The sequence below is a fragment of the Aegilops tauschii genome, chromosome 2 (genome assembly GCF_002575655.3).
Source record: "Aegilops tauschii subsp. strangulata cultivar AL8/78 chromosome 2, Aet v6.0, whole genome shotgun sequence".
Taxonomy (NCBI): domain Eukaryota; kingdom Viridiplantae; phylum Streptophyta; class Magnoliopsida; order Poales; family Poaceae; genus Aegilops; species Aegilops tauschii.
In genome coordinates, this window is record NC_053036.3 from 104,311,717 (window position 1) to 104,324,392 (window position 12,676).

The following is a 12,676-nucleotide window of genomic DNA, read 5'->3' on the forward strand; positions in this document are numbered from 1 at the left end:
GGTGGTTGTGGAGAAGACAAAAAAGGAGAAGATAGTCTCACATCAACTAGGCGTATAAACGGGCTATGGAGATGCCCATCAATAGAATCAATGTGAGTGAGTAGGGATTGCCACGCAACGGATGCACTAGAGCTATAAGTGTATGAAAGCTCAACAAAAGAAACTAAGTGGGTGTGCATCCAACTCGCTTGCTCACGAAGACCTACGACATTTTGAGGAGGCCCATCATTGGAATATACAAGCCAAGTTCTATAATGTAAAATTCCCACTAGTATATGAAAGTGACAACATAGGAGACTCTCTATCATGAAGATCATGGTGCTATTTTTGAAGCACAAGTGTGGTAAAAGGATAGTAACAATGTCCCTTCTCTCTTTTTCTATCATTTTTTTATTGGGCCTTTTCTCTTTTTTTGTGGCCTCTTTTTTTTCGTTCGGAGTCTCATCCCGACTTGTGGGGGAATCATAGTCTCCATCATCCTTTCCTCACTTGGGACAATGCTCTAATAATGATAATCATCACACTTTTATTTACTTACAACTCAAGAATTACAACTCAATACTTACAACAAAAATATGACTCTATGTGAATGCCTCCGGCGGAGTACCAGGATATGCAATGAATCAAGAGTGACATGTATAAAAATTATGAACGGTGGCTTTGCCACAAATACGATGTCAACTACATGATCATGCAAAGCAATATGACAATGATGAAGCGTGTCATAGCAAATGGAACGGTGGTAAGTTGCATGGCAATATATCTCGGAATGGCTATGATGCCATAATAGGTAGGTATGGTGGCTGTTTTGAGGAAGGTATATGGTGGGTGTATGATACCGGCGAAAAGTGCGCGGTATTAGAGAGGCTAGCAATGGTGGAAGGGTGAGAGTGCGTATAATCCATGGACTCAACATTAGTCATGAAGAAATCATATACTTGTTGCAAAAATCTATTAGTTATCGAAACAAAGTATTACACACATGCTCCTAGGGGGATAGATTGGTTGGAAAAGACCATCGCTCGTCCCCGACCGCCACTCATAAGGAAGACAATCAATAAATAAATCATGCTCCGACTTCATCACATAACGGTTCACCATACGTGCATGCTACGGGAATCACAAAATTTTAACACAAGTATTTCTCAAATTCACAACTACTCAACTAGCATGACTATAATATCACCATCTTCATATCTGAAAACAATTATCAAGCATCAAACTTCTCTTAATATTCAACGCACTTATAAGAAAGTTTTTACTAATCTTGGATGCCTATCATATTAGGACTACCTTCTCAATTTAAGAAAATTACCATGCTGTTTTGTAGGACTCTCAAAATAATATAAGTGAAGCATGAGAGAACAATATTTTCTATAAAACAAAACCACCGCCGTGCTCTAAAAGATATAAGTGAAGCACTAGAGAAAAAACTATATAGCTCAAAAGATATAAGTGAAGCACATAGAGTATTCTAATAAATTCCGAATCATGTGTGTCTCTCTCAAAAGGTGTGTACAGCAAGGATGATTGTGGTAAACTAAAACCAAAGACTCAAATCATACAAGACGCTCCAAGCAAAACACTTATCATGTGGTGAATAAAAATATAGCTCCAAGTAAAGTTACCGATGGACGAGGACAAAAGAGGGGATGCCTTCCGGAGCATCCCCAAGCTTTGGCTTTTTGGTGTCCTTATATTTACCTTGGGGTGCCTTGGGAATCCCCAAGATTAGGCTCTTTCCACTCCTTGTTCCATAATCCATCAAATCTTTACCCAAAACTTGAAAACTTCACAAAACAAAACTTAACAGAAAATCTCGTGAGCTCCGTTAGCGAAAGAAAACAAAACACCACTTCAAGGTACTGTAATGAACTCATTCTTTATTTACATTGGTGTTAAACATACTGTATTCCAACTTCTCTATGATTTATAAACTATTTTACTAGCCATAGATTCATCAAAATAAGCAAACAACACACGAAAAACAGAATCTGTCAAAAACAGAACAGTATGTAGTAATCTGTAACTAACACAAACTTCTGGAACTCAGAAAAATCCACCAAAATAGGAAGACCGAGATAATTTTTTTATTGATCTACTGCAATTGGAATCAGTATTTTACCACGTTCTGATGATTTTTAACAATTGTTTTCGTGAACAGAAAGTTTCTGGAATTTTCAGCAATATCAAATAACTATCATCCAAGAAGATCCTATAGGTTTCACTTTGCACAAACACTAACTAAAACACAAAAACAAATCTAACCAGAGGCTAGATACATTATTTATTCCTAAACAGAAGCAAAAAGCAAAAAAAAACTAAAATAAAATTGGGTTGCCTCCCAACAAGCGCTATCGTTTAACACCCTTTAGCTAGGCATAAAAGCAAGGATAGATCTAGGTATTGCCATCTTTGGTAGGCAATCCATAAGTGGCTCTCATAATAGATTCTTAAGGTAATTTAATCTTCTTTCTAGGGAAGTGTTCCATGACTTTCCTTAACGGAAATTGGAATCTAATATTCCCTTCCTTCATATCAATAATTGCACCAATTGTTCTAAGGAAAGGTCTACCAAGAATAATAGGACATGAAGGGTTGCAATCTATATCAAGAACAATGAAATCTACGGGCACATTGTTCCTATTTGAAACAATAAGAACATCATTAATTCTTCCCATAGGTTTCTTAATAGTAGAATCCGCAAGGTGTAAGTTTAAAGAGCAACCATCAAATTCGCGGAACCCTAACAAATCACATCGGGTTTCGACAATTTGTTATCTGTGTGCAAGGGCTGTTTATGTTGTGTTGCTTGGTTCTCCTACTGGTTCGATAACCTTGGTTTCATATCCGAGGGAAATACCTACCGCCGCTGTGCTGCATCATCCCTTCCTCTTTGGGGAAATATCGACATAGCTTCAAGCAACATCAGGTATATCTTTAGATCTTGCAATTGAATCTTTTAGTTTGTTGTTTTATCACTAGTTTAGTCTATAAAAGAAAACTACAAAAAATGGAATTGTGGTTGCCTCATGATACGCCTCCAACGTATCTACAATTTATGAAGTATTCATGCTGCTATATTATCATTCTTGGATGTTTTAAAATCATTTTATAGCAACTTTATATCATTTTGGGACTAACCTATTGACATAGTGCCTAGTGCCAGTTGTTGTTTTTCGCTTGTTTTTTACATTGCAGAAAATCAATACCAAACGGAGTCCAAACGCAACGAAACTTTTTGGAGATTATTTCTGGACCAGAAGACACCCGATGGGCCAAAGAAGTACTAGTGGGGAGCTCCGAGGGGAGCACAACCCACCAGGGCGCGCCTGGTACCCACCTCGGTGGCCTCCCGCACCGCCTCTTCGCCCTACAAATTGCCAAATAATCCAAAACCCCTGAAGATAAGCCTAGATTAGAAGTTCCACCGCCGCAAGCCTCTATAGCCGCGAGAAACCAATCTAGATCCCGTTCCGGCACTCCACTGGAGGGGGAAATCATCACCGGTGGCCATCTTCATCATCCCGGCGCTCTCCATGACGAGGAGGGAGTAGTCCACCCTCGGGGCCGAGGGTTTGTACCAGTAGCTATGTGTTTAATCTCTCTCTCTCTCTCTCGTGTTCTTGAGATGGCACGATATTGATGTGTCGCGGGCTTTGTTAATATAGTTGGATCATATGGTGTTTCTCCCTCTCTATCTTGTTGTGATGAATTGAGTTTTCCCTTTGAGATTTCGTTTTTATCGGATTGAATACTTTTATGGATTTGAGAGCACTTGATATGTGTCTTGCATATGAATACCTGTGGTGATAATGGGGTATTATATTGATTCACTTAGTATATGTTTTGGCACTCAACTCGCGGATTCCCAGGGTGACATTGGGGTAATCTATGCATAGGGGTTGATGCACATTCTCTTCTTTGTTTCTCAGTAGAAATCTTGGGGCACTCTTTGAGGTTCTTTGAGTTGGATTCAGTATTATGAATCTGAATTTGCTTTGGTGTTATTTTAGTACGAACTCTTGGATAGATCGATCGAAAAGAATAGCTACAAAAAATTTCTTCTTATGTTCTCCGCTACATAAGAACTTTGGGGTGATTCTTCATCGCACTTTGAGGGATGGTTATATGATCCAATTATATTAGCATTGTTGAGAGATTGCACTAGCGAAAGTACGAACCCAGGCCTCATTTTCAAGCATTGCAATACCGTTTGTGCTCCCTTTTATCAATTGCTACCTTGCTGTTTTTTATTGTTCGTATTACAAAAATCAATATCTACTATCCATATTACACTTGTATCACCATCTCTTCGCAGAACTAGTGCACCTATGCAAATTACCATTGTATTTGGTGTGTTGGGGACACAAGAGACTTTTATTATTTGGTTGCAGGGTTGTTTGAGAGACACCATCTTCATCCTATGCCTCCCATGGATTGATAAACCTTAGGTCATCCGCTTGAGGGAAAATTGTTACTGTCCTACAAAACTCTGCGCTTGGAGGCCCAACACGTGTCTACAAGAATAAAGTTGCGTAGTAGACATTAAGCTCTTTTCTGGCGCTGTTGCCGGGGAGGTGAGTGCTTGAAGGTATATCTTCAGATCTTGCAATTGAATCTTTTAGTTTCTTGTTTTATCACTAGTTTGGTTTATAAAATAAAACTACAAAAAAATTTGGAATTGAGGTTGCATCATATTATTCATCTTTATAATGTATTTCGTGAAAATGATGGAAAGGAAAATTGTGCTCAATTGATAGAAGAAGAATTCTATAAAATGTTTGACAAAAAATCTTTGAATGATGAGCATGATTGCAATGTTGTTAGTTCAAATTCTATGAATATCCAAAATGCTAATGATGATTTCACTAGTCATGAAAAAAATGTTTCTTATAAGCATGTCAGTTTTTGTGGAGTGGAAAGACTTTGTGAAGACGTGCCTTATAGGGAAGATAGATTTTGTAAGAAGCATAAACATGATAGAACCAATTTTTTGCTCAAAGTGATAGATGAATTTGCTACAAAATTATGTTCTCTTTGTCCTATTACTTGTGAACTTTGCAATAAGGTTGGTCATCTTAATTTCCAATGCAAACTTTTTCATGATCGAATCATGGCCAAATATTGTAACGATTTGATCACGCTTGAACTTTATAACGAGCTTTGTCTATTTTTGGGGAGTGAAGAATTGACACATAAAAATAGTTGGTTTGAAGTATTCATTCTCACAGACGGCATTGAAACTAATCTAAAAAATATCTATATGTTTTGCATGGTAAATTGCCATGAGAATGCTTATATTTCCAACTATAGAAAGATGGGAAAACCAATAGAATATAAAACGAATACTAATGAAAGGGTGAAGATTTCCACTTTCCCTCCTATTGTCTCTCATGATGAAATAGGTGACGAGGAGGAGCTCCCTATTCAAGCAATCTCATCAATAAGAAGCTTGAAATAATTAATTAAACCCACACATGATGTGGTGAAGAAGAAGAAAAGAAGAAATAATAGAGGTAAAAAGGTACATCTGCCAAATAATGTTGCTCCTGTTATTGTTGTGCCTCATGAAGATGAATCAAAAATAATTGTGGAAGATGATGCACTTGATGATGATATTGCTTCTTTGTCTTATGGCACAATGTCCGAGAGCACTATTGATGATGATTTTGTTATGCCTATTGCTTGTTGTGATAAATATGATTGGGAAGATAATGATAGTTCTTATAATCTTGGAAATATTTTGGCACCAATTTGGGAAATTACGATGATAGCAATTGTTATACCGTTGGTGCTATTCATACTATTAATGATGAGAGTGATTATGCTTATGATATGCCAAGCCGCAAGCTTGGGGATGCTATGTTTGATGAGAATGGCATGTTTGAGAATTTATTGTTGGAAAGATGCCCTAGAGGCAATAATAAATAGGTTATTATTATATTTCCTTGTTCACGATAATCGTTTATTATCCATGCTAGAATTGTATTGATAGGAAACTCAGATACATGTGTGGATACATAGACAACACCATGTCCCTAGTATGCCTCTAGTTGACTAGCTCGTTGATCAATAGATGGTTACGGTTTCCTGACCATGGACATTGGATGTCGTTGATAACGGGATCACATCATTAGGAGAATGATGTGATGGACAAGACCCAATCCTAAGCCTAGCACAAGATCGTGTAGTTCGTTTGCTCAGAGCTTTTCTAATGTCAAGTATCATTTCCTTAGACCATGAGATTGTGCAACTCCCGGATATCGTAGGAATGCTTTGGGTGTACCAAACGTCACAACGTAACTGGGTGGCTATAAAGGTGCACTACAGGTATCTCCGAAAGTGTCTGTTGGGTTGGCACGAATCGAGACTGGGATTTGTCACACCGTGTAAACGAAGAGGTATCTCTGGGCCCACTCGGTAGGACATCATCATAATGTGCACAATGTGACCAAGGAGTTGATCACAGGATGATGTGAGTTACGGAACGAGTAAAGAGACTTGCCGGTAACGAGATTGAACAAGGTATCGGGATACCGACGATCGAATCTCGGGCAAGTAACATACCGATAGACAAAGGGAATTGCATACGGGATTGATTGAATCCCCGACATCATGGTTCATCTGATGAGATCATCATGGAACATGTGGGAGCCAACATGGGTATCCAGATCCCGCTGTTGGTTATTGACCGAAGAACGTCTCGGTCATGTCTGCATGGTTCCCGAGCCCGTAGGGTCTACACGCTTAAGGTTCGATGACGCTAGGGTTATAGGGAAAGTATGTATGTGGTTACCGAATGTTGTTCGGAGTCCCGGATGAGATCCCGGACGTCACGAGGAGTTCCGGAATGGTCCGGAGGTAAAGATTTATATATGGGAAGTCCTGTTTTGGTCACCGGAAAAGTTTCGGGTGAAATCGGTAATGTACCGGGACCACCGGGAGGGTCCCGGGGGTCCACCAAGTGGGGCCACCAGCCCCAGAAGGCTGCGTGGGCCAAGTGTGGGAGGGGACCAGCCCCAGGTGGGCTGGTACGCCCCCCCACCAAGGCCCAAGGCGCATGGGAGAGTGGGAGGGGGCAAACCCTAGGTCCAGATGGGCCTTAGGGCCCATCTAGTGGGGCGCCCCCCCTCTCCTCCCCTTGGCCGCCCCCTTGATGGGATCTAGGGCTGGCCGCCTCCTCTTGGGGGTGGAAACCCTAAGGGGGGCGCAGCCCCCCCTATATATAGTTGAGGTTTGGGCTGCCCAAGATACACGAGAACGTCTCTCTTTCGGCGCAGCCATACCCCTCTCCCTCCTCCTCCTCTCCCGCGGTGCTTGGCGAAGCCCTGCGGGATTGCCACGCTCCTCCATCACCACCACGCCGTCGTGCTGCTGCTGGATGGAGTCTTCCCCAACCTCTCCCTCTCTCCTTGCTGGATCAAGGCGTGGGAGACGTCACCGGGCTGCACGTGTGTTGAACGCGGAGGCACCGTTCTTCGGTGCTCAGATCGGAATCAACCGCGATCTGAATCGCTACGAGTACGACTCCCTCATCTGCGTTCTTGCAACGCTTCTGCATCGCGATCTACAAGGGTATGTAGATGCACTCCCCTTCCCCTCGTTGCTAGATTACTCCATAGATTGATCTTGGTGATGCGTAGAAAATTTTGAATTTCTGCTACGTTCCCCAACAGTGGCATCATGAGCTAGGTCTATGCGTAGTTTCTATGCACGAGTAGAACACAAAGTAGTTGTGGGCGTAGATGTTGCCAATTCTTCTTGCCGTTACTAGTCTTATCTTGTTTCAGCGGCATTGTGGGATGAAGCGGCCCGGACCGACCTTACACGTACGCTTACGTGAGACAGGTTCCACCGACTGACATGCACTAGTAGCATAAGGTGGCTAGCGGGTGTCTGTCTCTCCCAGGAACGGATTCGATGAAAAGGGTCCTTATGAAGGGTAAATAGAAATTGGCATATCACGTTGTGGTCTTACGTAGGTAAGAAACGTTCTTGCTAGAAACCTATACAAGCCACGTAAAAACTTGCAACAACAATTAGAGGACGTCTAACTTGTTTTTGCAGCATGTGCCTTGTGATGTGATATGGCCAGAAGATGTGATGAATGATATATGTGATGTATGAGATTGATCATATTCTTGTAATAGGAATCACGACTTGCATGTCGATGAGTATGACAACCGGCAGGAGCCATAGGAGTTGTCTTTATTTTTTGTATGACCTGCGTGTCATTGAATAACGCCATGTAAATTACTTTACTTTATTGCTAAGCGCGTTAGCCATAGAAGTAGAAGTAATCGTTGGCGTGACAACTTCATGAAGACACAATGATGGAGATCATGATGATGGATATCATGGTGTCATGCCGGTGACAAAGATGATCATGGTGCCCCGAAGATGGAGATCAAAGGAGCAAAATGATATTGGCCATATCATGTCACTATTTGATTGCTTGTGATGTTTATCATGTTATGCATCTTATTTGCTTAGAACGACGGTAGCATAAATAAGATGATCCCTCACTAAAATTTCAAGAGACGTGTTCCCCCTAACTGTGCACCGTTGCGAAGGTTCGTTGTTTCGAAGCACCACGTGATGATTGGGTGTGATAGATTCTAACGTTCGAATACAACGGGTGTTGAAGAGCCTAGCATGTACAGACATGGCCTCGGAACACATGCGAAACACTTAGGTTGACTTGACGAGCCTAGCATGTACAGACATGGCCACGGAACACAAGAGACCGAAAGGTCGAACATGAGTCGTATAGTAGATACGATCAACATGGAGATGTTCACCGATGATGACTAGTCCGTCTCACGTGATGATCGGACACGGCCTAGTTTGACTCGGATCATGTATCACTTAGATGACTAGAGGGATGTCTATCTGAGTGGGAGTTCATAATCAGATGAACTTCATTATCATGAACATAGTCAAAAAGATCTTTGCAAATTATGTCATACGCTTTAGTTCTACTGGTTGAGATATGTTCCTAGAGAAAATTTAGTTGAAAGTTGGTAGTAGCAATTATGCGGACTGGGTCCGTAAACTAAGGATTGTCCTCATTGCTGCACAGAAGGCTTATGTCCTTAATGCACCGCTCGGTGTGCTGAACCTCAGCGTCGTCTGTAGATGTTGCGAAACATCTGACATACACGTTTTGATGACTACATGATAGTTCAGTGAGTAATGCTAACAGTTTAGAATTGTGGCACCGAAGACGGTTTTTGAAACGTCGCAGAACATATGAGATGTTCCGAAGACTGAAATTGGGATTTCAGACTAGTGCCCACGTCAAGAGGTATGAGACCTCTGACAAGTTTCTTAAGCCTGCAAACTAAGAGAGAAAAGCTCAATCGTTGAGCATGTGCTCAGATTGTCTGAGTACCACAATCGCTTGAATCGAGTGGGAGTTAATCTCCCAGATGAGATAGTGATGGTTCTCCATAGTCACTGCCACCAAGCTAGTAGAGCTTCGTGATGAACTATAACATATCAGGGATAGTTATGATGATCCTTGAGCAACTCGCGATGTTTGACACCGCGAAAGTAGAAATCAAGAAGGAGCATCAATTCTTGATGGTTAGTAAAACCACTAGTTTCTAGAAGGGCAAGGGCAAAAGGGATACTTCATGAAACAGCAAATTGTTTGCTTCTCTAGTGAAGAATCCCAAGGTTGAACCCAAACCCGAGACTAAGTGCTTATGTAATGAGGGGAACGGTCACTGAAGCAGTACTACCCTAGATACTTGGTAGATGAGAAGGCAGGCAAGGTTGACAGAAGTATATTGGATATATGTTATATGAATGTGTACTTTACTAGTATTCCTAGCAGCACCAGGGTATTAGATACCGGTTCGGTTGCTAAGTGTTAGTAACTCGAAGTAAAAGCTGCGGAATAAACGGAGACTAGCTAAAGGTGAGATGACGATATGTGTTGGAAGTGTTTCCAAGGTTGATGTGATCAAGCATCGCATGCTCCCTCTACCATCGAGATTTGGTGTTTGCGTTGAGCATGATTGGATTATGTTTATCGCAATACGGTTATTCATTTAAGGAAAATAATGGTTACTCTGTTTGTTTGAATAATACCTTCAATGGTCTTGCACCTAAAATGAATCTCGATCATAGTGATACACATGTTCGTGCCAAAAGATATAAATTAGTAATGATAGTTCCACATACTTGTGGCACTGCCATTTGAGTCATATTGGTATAGAACGCATGAAGAAGCTCCATGTAGATGGATCTTTGGACTCACTCGTTTTTGAAAAGATTGAGACATGCGAACCATGTCTATTGGTATATATGCATGAAGAAACTCCATGCAGATGGATCGTTTGGACTCACTTGGTTTTGAATCACTTGAGACATGCAAATCATACCACATGGGCAAGATGACTGAAAGGCCTCGTTTTCAGTAAGATGGAACAAGAGAGCAACTTATTGGAAGTAATACATTTTGATGTATGTAGTCCAATGAGTGCTGAGGCATGCAGTGGATATCGTTATGTTCTTACTTCACGGATGATTTGAGTAGATGCTGAGTGTATTTACTTGATGAAACACAAGTCTGAATTATTGAAAGGTTCAAGTAATTTCAGAGTGAAGTTGAAGGTTGTCGTGACAAGAGGATAAAATGTCTGTGATATGATCATAGAGATGAGTATCTGAGTTACGAGTTTGGCACACAATTAAGACATTGTGGAAAGTGTTTCACAATTAATACCGCCTGGAACACCATAGTGTGATGGTGTGTCCGAACATCATAACTGCACCCTATTGGATATGGTGCATAGCATGATGTTTCTTATCGAATTACCACTATCGTTTATGGGTTAGGCATTAGAGACAACCGCATTCACTTTAAATAGGGCACCACGCAATTCCGTTGAGACGACACCGTTTAGAGAAACCTAAGCTATCGTTTCTTAAAAGTTTGGGGCTGCGAAGCTTATGTGAAAAAGTTTCAGGCTGATAAGCTCGAACCCAAAGCGGATAAATACATCTTCCTAAGAATACCCAAAACAGTTGGGTATACCTCCTATTTCAGATCTGGAAGCAAAAGTAATTGTTTCTAGAAACGAGTCCTTTCTTGAGGAAAAGTTTCTCTCGAAAGAATTGAGTGGGAGGATGGTGGAGACTTGATAGGGTTATTGAACCGTCACTTCAACTAGTGTGTAGCAGGGCACAGGAAGTTGTTCCTGTGGCACCTACACCAATTGAAGTGGAAGCTTATGATAGTGATCATGAAACTTCGGATCAAGTCACTACCAAACCTCGTAGGACGACGAGGATGCGTGCTACTTCAGAGTGGTACGTGATCCTGTCTGAGATATCATGTTGTTGGACAATACTGAACCTACGAGCTATGGAGAAGCGATGGTGGGCCCATATTCCGACAAATGGTTAGAAGCCATGAAATCCGAGATAAATGGATCTTTGAGAAGAAGACGGACGTGGATGGTAATGTTACCGTCTATGAAGCTCGACTTGTGGCAAAGATTATTTCCACAAGTTCAAGGAGTTGACTACGATGAGATTTTCTCATCCGTAGCGATGCTTGAGTCCGTCGGAATCATGTTAGCATTAGCTGCATTTGTGAAATCTGGCAGATGGATGTCAAAACAAGTTTCCTTACCAGTTTTCGTAAGGAAAGGTTGTATGTGATACAATCAGAAAGGTTTTGTTGATCCTAAGGATGCTAAAAGGTATGCTAGCTCCAGCGATCCTTCCATGGACTAGAGAAAGCATCTCGGAGTCAGAATATACGCTTTGATGGAGTGATCAAAGTTTTTGGGTTTATACAAAGTTTGTTGGAAACTTGTATTTACATTAAAGTGAGTGGGAGCACTACAACATTTCTGATAAGTATATGTGAATGACATATTGTTGATCTGAAATCATGTAAAATTTCTGGAAAGCATAAAGGGTTGTTTGAAAGGAGTTTTTCAAAGGAAGACCTGGATAAAAGCTGCTTATATATTGGGCATCAAGATCTATAGAGATAGATCAAGACGCCTGATGATACTTTCAAAGAACACACACCTTGACATGATTTTGAAAGAGTTCAAAATAGATCAGCAAAGAAGGAGTTCTTGGCTGTGTTACAAGGTGTGAGTATTGAGTAAGACTCAAGACCTGACCACAGCAGAAGAGAGAGAAAGGACGAAGGTCGTCCCCTATGCTTTAGACGTAGGCTCTACAGTATGCTATGCTGTGTACCGCACATGAAGTGTGCCTTGCCATGAGTTGGTCAAGGGGTACAATACTGATCCGGGAATGGATCACATGACAGCGGTCGAACTTATCCTTAGTATCTAGTGGACTAAGGAATTTTCTCGATTATGGAGGTGAAAAAGGAGTTCGTCGTAAAGGGTTACGTCGATGCGAACTTTGACACTAATCCGGATAACTCTGAGTAGTAATCCGGATTCGTATAGTAGAGCAATTATTTGAAATGGCTCCAAATAGCGCGTGGTAGCATCCACAAGATGACATAGATATTCGTAAAGCACACACGGATCTGAAGGGTTCAGACCCGTTGACTAAATAACCTGTCTCACAAGCATAACATGATAAAACCAGAACTCATTGAGTGCCAATCACATAGAGATGTGAACTAGATTGTTGACTCTAGTAAACTCTTTAGATGTTGGTCACATGG